General features: G+C 35.0%; 1 long non-coding RNA gene and 1 pseudogene across 1 annotated transcript; one reads left to right on the forward strand and one right to left on the reverse strand.

Moving 5' to 3' along the window:
• Nucleotides 1–435: 435 nt before the first annotated feature.
• On the reverse strand, nt 436–4,509 carry LOC145167771 (uncharacterized). The gene is made up of 9 exons (XR_013741427.1): nt 4,271–4,509; nt 3,640–3,833; nt 3,165–3,520; nt 2,845–3,067; nt 2,685–2,761; nt 1,665–1,732; nt 1,424–1,471; nt 779–884; nt 436–680 (listed from the first exon to the last, which is right to left on the reverse strand). It is a non-coding gene; the product is annotated as an uncharacterized LOC145167771 (long non-coding RNA).
• Nucleotides 4,510–4,654: 145 nt separating this feature from the next.
• On the forward strand, nt 4,655–5,180 carry LOC145165015 (transcription factor LUX pseudogene; annotated as a pseudogene).
• The last annotated feature ends 4,297 nt before the right edge of the window (nt 5,181–9,477 follow it).

A 9,477-nucleotide genomic window follows, 5' to 3' on the forward strand; every position in this document is an offset into this window, starting at 1 on the left:
GGAAGCCTCAAATGAAGTCACAACACATCATCACTACTAGAAAAACAGCTTTTTACGACGCGCAATGTGTGTCGTAAAACGCTCAGACGACGCGCAAATGCGTGTCAAGGAAGGCCCTGTCATAACGAGAGACAACACGCTTTTACGCGTCGTCTATTTACAACGCGCATTTAAGACACGCATTTACGACGCTCATTTATGACACGCAATGCGTATCAAGGAAGGTCGTGTCATAAAGGAAGACGACACACATTTGCGTGTCGTAACCTTACAACGCGCCTATAGGACACACATTGCGTATCATTAAATCCCTGTCATAAATGAAGATGACACGCATTTGCGTGTCATAAACTTCAGCAACCATTTACGATATGCATATACGACGTGCCTTTACGATACTCATTTACGCATAATACAAAAATATAGAAACAAATATATACCAAAACAATCAATTTTATCCAATAACATCATGTCAAAAAATGTAATACATTGATATTAAGGGGATCTAATTGTACATTGTAGTAAGATATTTTCCCTAACTATATAACCTAATACTACATTGCTATTAAGGGGCACCTTCTTGTTTCAGATATCATGCCAAAGAAAATCTTCCATACCATTGGTTTGCCACCTGGTGTACTGGGCTGCTGTCCATATTCTGGTTTACCCATTATAAGAACCTGTTGCAAGACACCAACCAAAGCCATGAATGTTTAGGTATAGCTATGAACACATAAATGATAACAAACATGGATAAATTTTGAAAGAGTAGTCTGACTTTTCACGCTTCCTACTTCTCATATAATCTAAATCACATGACCCGTTCTTCCATGATACTGCACAATTATCTTCCAGAAATTTGCCATCCAAGAAGCTAGATTTTTCTGAAAAAAAAAAAACAGGAAATCAAGAATGGGTCATTACGAGTACACACACACAAAAAGCTATTGAAACATGTAACCTTAAACATACTAATGCTAAAAGTTGTAGTCTGTCCAATAAGTGTAAAAAATATACTTTTGTAATATAAATTTAATTTATTTGAAATCATGAAGATGTATTAAAAAGATTTTACATAAGATTTAATTACCTTAAATCCACCTGAATTAACAATTCATTAGCGAAAAAAACCATAAAAATGAAAACCCTAAGAAAATAACATGCATTTTAGTTGAACAAAGTACAAACCGTATCAAAGTAGTAATCTGGTAATCTGGTTGTTGAGTTCAGAGGTTGGTGTTTATGGGAAAGCAGCACCCTCTAAACCCACCAAAAAGTGATGTTAGGGTAAAACCGTATTTTTCTGAAAAACTTTAGGGTTTTTATGTGAATATCCCCCAAAACAAACAGTTTTTTTTCTGTTGTGATGGAATGAGCCATGATTCCATCATAAGGAACACTATATTAGAAAGCTAAAACCAACCTGAACAAGGGTTAGGGAGTTGTTGGCTGCCCAGTATAACAAACTGCCCTGCAAAAGGATATTACAAAGATCTGAATCATTAGCAACTACTAACTCACATTATCTTATTAAAGGATACTTAAGGGTAAACTAGTCAATAACAACAAAAAAAAACACTATACATATTCCTTGCATGCAGTTTAGATTTCGATGATATAAACTGCAAGTATGTTAGTTGCAATATATGAGAACTTAGATTCACCTGGGGAAGATTAAATCCAACAAAAAAAATATAGGAATTGTGAGGCACTCCAAGTAGAACCTGTAATACTGCAACAAAAAGCCAGAGATATTGGAATACATGTATTTAATACTTATACAAGAATAAGTTAACATATAGAATGTTAGCATGTGATAAACTAATTATTTGTAAGGGCCAAGGGGCATGTGGTTTGTAGAATGTTTTTGGATGAAATGGAATTTGTTAAAGGAATAGGAATTTAAAGGAATCATAACCTGTCACGTGTTTGGTTGGTAGGAGATGAAAATAAATACAACAAAAAATTAATAATTTTCAAAATTTTACTTATGCGTAAAGAACCTTTCATTATTATTTATTTCAAGATACATAAAAGAGGGTATTATGGTCTTTTAATAAAAAAGGAGGAAGGACATGAAATTTGAGGATCAATTCTGGACTTCACTGTGGACTATCAACACAGGAAACGTGTGGTTACCAACTCATACATGACCGACTTAGGAATAAACTGGTCCAATGTCAGGAATGTCATGGACATGCGAGCTGTCTATGGCGGGTAAGAAAAACGTACATTTTTTAAAAAAAAATTTAATAAAAATCCATGCAGTTGATTTTGTTTTCGATTAATTGTAAAATGAAACTTCACTTGCTAAATTTTTAAAAAAATGGGAAATGTAATCACATATAAATAAGGTAATCTCTCTCGGGCATTTGATCAAACAGCTTGCATGCAATCTGATTTCTAATCTTTTGGTCATTCTAAGCAATCTGATTTCAAACCTTTCTATTAATTTTGATCGGTTTTTTCATCATCTAAACTTTGGTTCCTCAGAAATCCAAGTCATAAGACTAAACAAATCAAGACATTAATGAAATGGACATCATGTTCTGGAGGAAAGGATATGAATAATGGGCCAAGAAAAAGAAACAAGGATGTAACAAACAATGTCGAGGAGGCAAAAAAGGGTTCAAGGTGACATGAGATTGTGAAAAATAATGGATCAACGAATAAGAGTGTGCCACCTGTCGCAACAACTGTAAGCAGTGGGCACAAAACGCAACTTTTGCTTCAACGTGTCAACAGTAAACAAGATTATTTTCTGCATAGTTTTAAAAACAAAAAATGAAATATTATTATATTGCATGTTGTATATATGGCTTAAAATGAAGAATATTCATATACCTTGCCATTTAAACACCCCTACTGCATTTGCAGCATCAAGCTCCACACTAAAACGTGATCTTGACATCTCCTGACTGCTATCCATGGGAACAACATAATTATTCAAAGCCAATATGCACGACGCTGACTGGCTATGATAATGAATAGTAGTTGCACAAACTACAAGAACTCCACCAATTGGAGAGGGCACAACAAGAAGCTTATATGCATCATCTGGAAGATTCTGATACACACAACATATGAAATTCAGTAGAACCATATCTATAAAAAAAGCTTGAAAACTACCGAAACTAGAAATAAGAATTAAAGAAGAAACTAACCTAACTAAAAATGTGTTCATATGACCCAAGAATACCAAGTGGTGCAGGGTATTTTTTAATCACCTCCTTGCATTTTAAAATGACAGGCTTTGTGAAAGTTGGAATCTGTGATAAAGAGATCACTCTGGATTCCTGTACATGAGGATTTGTCTCTGTATCTTCTTCTGCAACATCTACTATTTCTCCATCTAATCTGGTGATTCCTTCTCTTCAACCTGATAAGTGAATATCATAAAGTAGTACCCAATAACAAATTATTAATCTTGTTTTGCTGTAAATAATGGAAATGATAAAAGTTAGGTTCCAAGAAGACATAAAGAGCTCAAGCATTTCCTCATGGTTTCACCGGAAGCAAACTGCACCAATAAATAAAATATAAATCGTATGTTGTTTATATTATAAACAAATAAATACTAAAATAAAAGCATCAAAGTGACTAAAAAAGGGGAAATTGAAACGTAGGAGTAGTTGATACCATAAAGTCGGATTGCTGCTGCTAATCTACTACAACACCCACTTCTGACCTAGGTCTGTGACCATGAATGGAAGAAAATGTAGTTACAAGTTTCTGTTGAGATATCAATTGAATGTTATTTATTGATAATCATGTAACTCGATATCAACTGAGTAATGTGTTGCATTATTCTTGAGCTTTCCGGACCTATTCACCTGCAGATTATAACAGTGAAAATCTAACTAATATGCAAATAACAATAGTAGACAAGATACATCAAGTAATTGATTGATAATCAGAGTAAAAATGAGCAAGAAGGAAAAAGAATTTAAGAAAAGATAAATAAAGATCATATGCTCCATTGTTCAATACATGACTGAATAACAAGACACCTATCAAATTATATGTCACCGAATAAAAGGCTGAATAACAGTGTAACCTCTTAACACATCATAAGCCATTAAACTTAAGGAAAAATGAAGCATTAAGCCCCAAAAGAATGAATAATAGTGCAATATGTTAAAAGAATTCAAGGGTACCATTGTTCCTTAAGGGAATGTGACCTCTGGGGCCTACTCATCGAATAGAGTATCAAAAGGATCAAGATTTGGTTTCCTACTAAATTAGAAAACTGAATAAACAGTAGAAATACCTTGTTGGATAAACTGCTTCCCACCAAATAATTCAGTGTAGCCTTGAGATCCCTAATTGTTAGTAATTGAGAGGAGTGAAAATGAAGTGGTAAGAGAAAATGTAAAATCATAAGCTTCTTCTTAGCTAAGACAAGGAGAGGTGGACGCAGAGGGGAAACTAGCAACACAAGACGAAGCCAACACAAAAGATTGAGAATTTAATTAGGGAAAATAAATGAAGTAGCCAACAAGTCGATTTAATTACCTGTTTTGCAGTCTTTTAGGAGCTTTCAAGAGTCTTCTTGAACCCTAAATTTCTCCAATCTCTGAATCCTACTCCAAAATTGTGATCCAGGGTGTTTAATTCGTTGAAATCGGTTCAACTTACTTACCAATTTATTGCTATGGGAGAGGAAATCAGAATTACCGACTTCGATGTCAGCGGTGGAGATGACGAAGACCGAGTTTCAGAGTGGGAGGCCGGGTTGCCGAACGTCGATCTGACTCAATACGTTTGTGGAAGGCGAGGACACCGTCGATCTGACTCAAGACAATTCCGATTCGAGGAGATTACGGAGAGTTGATAGCGGCAGTGCTAGCGGTGGAGCTGGAGGGGAAGCTGACTCCACTTTTCGAGCCGATGATTCTTCCATAACGTTGTTGAAAAGTATTCGTTTGGTTTGGACTCCTCAACTGCACAAGCGATTTGTGGAGGTTGTTGGGAATTTAGGAGTGAAGAACGTTGTTCCTAAAATGATTATGCAGATGATGAACGTTGAAGGATTGACCAGAGAGAACGTTGCCAGTCATTTACAGAAGTATAGGCTTTATGTAAAACGGATGCACGAATCATCTAACGAAGGGCCATCTGTTCGCTTCCGCTGTTGTTCCCAAGAGGTTTCACGATTCAGATTAGCAGATATTACATAAATTTTTGGGGTAGAATTCAGAGATTTTGTGTAGAATTAATGTGAAAAAAAGCCCTAGTTGCTTATCAGGAGAAATTAATGAACGCGCGTTATTAAAAAAAAATATAAAGCGACGTCCTTACACAACACACATATTACGAAAGGCGCCCTCCGTGTTTTTATTTTCTATGACGTAAATTTCAGGGCACACACAAATGCGTGTCCTCTATCCTTCAAATTTTAGAAGAGATGACATTATTTTTAGGGTGCACGCTTTTCCGTATCGTAAATCACTGCGTGTCATTGTTTGCGCGTCATTAAAGGGCTGTTTTCTAGTAGTGCATGGACAAAGGTGGAACTTGAGAGAGAATTCCATGCACCCACAAAACACCCATGAACTCCAAGAACAAGCATGTAGGCGTTTTTAGGTTAAGAGCATGTATTTATATGTTGGATTTCAAGGGTCATGGGTATAACCCAAGTCCATACCCATGGGTTTATGATCCATGGTTCATGTGGCACAACTCTTTATGTATCCATACATAAACTTGGTCCAACATGGATCATAAGCCCAACACATATAAATATAACTAATTATCATAATTAGTCCCCATAGATTTAATTAGTCTCTTTTGATCACTAAATTAATTCCAAATTAATTATTGATCAATACTAACAAAACATATGATTTCATATTAATATATTATAACTTATAATATATTAATAAATCATATATAACCTTTCTCTCAAGAGTCCATCCTAACAAATTGTCCTGATGATATGCAACTCAAATGGACCATGCTACTCTCGGGTTGAGTACATACCAGTAATAGTTATGGTCTTAGACATCTAATCCAACAGTCTCCCATTTGGATAAGTCTAAAACAATTATTGCAAGTACGAATCCAAAATCCCGACTAGCAATCGTAGCTCTTAAAAGCCGATGTCGAACTCTGACCTAGTCAATGACATGTCCATTAGATAAGGGATCATATATTCCTCCATTCTAGATATCATATGGACTGAGACATGGATTATAATCATTCTCTCTGTCCATCTGTTGTTTCCCGATTTCCAATTTATGACGACTGACTAATTGAACAAATCAAATCAGTCTAAGTCCGGCCGACCACTTACGTTTGTCCTCACTAAATCATCGAGGGGCCCACAGATATCGCTTTTATCCCTCCAAGGGTAAAAGGAATGGATAAACTTCGACTCATATGCTTGCTCTATTTACTCATAAAATCACACACAACAATGTGTTTTATAACACCAAGTTACTGGTGCGTTTTCACATTATCAATGTGGAACCGACTTGTAGATTGCAACTCATATCTCTCCGTTTGAAGAATATAAAATATTATCGTCTCATGATCACTCGTGATAAAATCCATGAAGTGATTCAAATTATCGTGGGTTTAATCCAATACTCGAATCTTATTCCAAGAGCACTCATGTTTACTGCAGCTATGTCTAAAACATCTAGACATGCTACAGACCCATTCATGACAGTCTTGCCTCAATACCTACTTCTAAAGTATGATCGGCTGTGGATGGTTTAAATATCCTACTTATTCGGGAAGTCAAAATATTCAAAGTGAAACACAAGAATAATACTAATCCTATATGGCCCCAATACTTGTGAGAGTAAATAAAACACCTTTTATTTAAACACCATATTGATTACTCATTATTCATTGTATAATGTTTCGAATAATCAACTTGATACTTGAATCAAAACAATAGTTGTCCCATGCTCCAATCATGCACGCTATGTTTACCTATGGTCCTTTGTTTGTGGAATAGATCAATTGACAACATTTCAATGACGCTCATTTCACAATTCCAAATCCTTATCGTAAATGTAAGAATACAAAATTCTTGCCACTTACCGAAATCTGTTAGATTTTAAACTTACATGCATTGATCCTCTTGTAATGACTATGCACAAAAGTCACAAAGACTTGGCAACAGACATTACAAAGTATTCCAATGGAGAGAAATTCCATGGAAACGAAGTCTCATATTCAAAGTACATTCCTTTGAACATCCTTCTTGCATTAAGTTTTCTAATCTTACACATATTTAACGAATAACTTCCACTTATGGAAACATTTCCATATTCCCATTTTGACTATCATTTCTGAACAAGAGTTGCCTCTTTTCAGAATATGTCAATATGGTCCTTCTAAAATTTACACCATACTTCCAACTATCCATGAGTAACCAATCTTTGGTAAACCTCAGATTGTCCTCGACAATTGCTTAATCATTTTAGCCATATCCAATTCTAGTCCTTTTCCCTCTTAATGCCCTAGGCATTTGGAAAAATTAGAACAGATGAATATTACAGCACATGTAATAGATCCTATATCCGAAGCATATGGGACACGATTCATGATGTCTCACATAATGAAACGATACTAGACCAGTCTTTTGCTATAATATTTCTATTTCTATTTGCCATGTTCTCATAATTCAGATTATGAAAAGGGATGTCGTAATCATAATCGAATTTTAGAACGCAAATAATGTAATCATGACTAAATTTGATTAAAGACTCACAATCTAAGCTTTTAGAATTGGAATGAAGTATAATTTCCTCTCCCTTAATTATAGCAAAACCACTTTCCAAACCCTGCAACTTTGCAAATTGACACTTTTGTTTTCTATAATTAACATTTCTAACTTGCAACACCTAACATAATAGTCATGCTCCCACTAACATGATAATTATTAGCATAACACTTATGCTCCCACTAGCTTTGACATGTATCCAGAAATCAGCTGGACTTCTAGAAATCAATACTAATTGACTTTCTTACCAAAGTTCAGATTTCTGATACGAGATGCTTTGATAAGACTTTATCAAAATCATACACCGTTCCTTAGATAGCCCACATGTGTGTCTAAACACTTACGAAGAGGGATGACGTAATCATAACGTTTAGACCTTTTGCCATTCTCACTAGTCCATGTTAGTGTGTCGGTTAACCACACACACTCCACTAACGACTTTGAGATTGCAAATATCACAATTGCTATCTACTTAAAATCTACTTAGTGAAAGCGTTTCCTTACCATCATTTTCATCAATCGGAGAGAAACCTTATGACACTTAGATTTTATGGTGTATATGTTCCTATCCAAGTGAATCTGTCATAACCATAATCACAAGATAAGGTTAAAGACAAATCCAAACTCATATGGACTGAACTTGTTCAATCTTAACTTCTTGCCTCCTGGCAGCACAAGGGCCTACCATTGCTTCCAAGTAGTTATGCAAACAACTAAGAACTCATAGAACTCACATGTATAGTCAACTTTAACTGGAATGGGCACAGAAACAAGAATATGTAAACATGATAGATTATAAACCTCAAGTCGTGTGTTAGTGATAAACAATACCCTTGATTAGTTCTTGAGAGTTTTTAAGATCTTTAAGACTCCCACTGACCTCTTGACATATAAGATTCTCTTGTCAAGAACCATTCCTTGACAAAGCAAATATTCAAGAGTTAGTGCGAATTCTTATCAAGACAAACACTTCACACAATTGGCCTTAGTTGTTCTTTGTCTTATCCAAGACATCACAACTTACCAATTTCAAATGTACAAGAGTAGAAAACATTTTACTCTACGTTTGATAAGTGTTTTAAACCTTTCTTAAGATTATGTCACTCGAGTTACAATCTTGGAGTATTACTCTAAGACTTAATTTTGGAACGAAGTATGATTTATCTTTTGATTTAACCATCTCAACAATTCACGATTCCTCTTCTTAGTCAAACAATTGCACTAAGATGTCCTTAGAGGATCGATTGTGATATGGTTTTTGCTAATCATTAAGATGATCATAAAACATGATGCTGAAGTACTTTCCCATCTTTTCAGATTGGAGAAACTTTTATCTTTCTGCCTAATTTGATTCTTCCCATTCGTCCTGCCATACATTGAAACTTTTCCAATGTTTCAGAATTATATTTAAATTTGTAAGCATAACCATATTTACTAAACGTTAGTAAATCACGACGAATAACCTTATCGTTCTTTGTGGACCTGATCAGCGCACAACCAAGTGTACCCAATCTCCTAGTCCTTCACTTGACTCACATATACATGTGAACACGGAATTAGTCTTAATTTCCCAAAGATGAAAATTCTCATTCATCATACAATACAAGTTGCATGATTCCAAGTTTCTATCCAACTGAAACTTGGGTGATGAAAATCTTTCCTTATTTGGTAAATTATGACACTACCACAAACAAAAGAATCAAAACCATTTTCCAATATTGCTATCAATGGAATCATAT

This window comes from Lactuca virosa, chromosome 3 (genome assembly GCF_052849685.1).
Source record: "Lactuca virosa cultivar CGN04683 chromosome 3, Lactuca_virosa_CGN04683_v6, whole genome shotgun sequence".
NCBI lineage: Eukaryota > Viridiplantae > Streptophyta > Magnoliopsida > Asterales > Asteraceae > Lactuca > Lactuca virosa.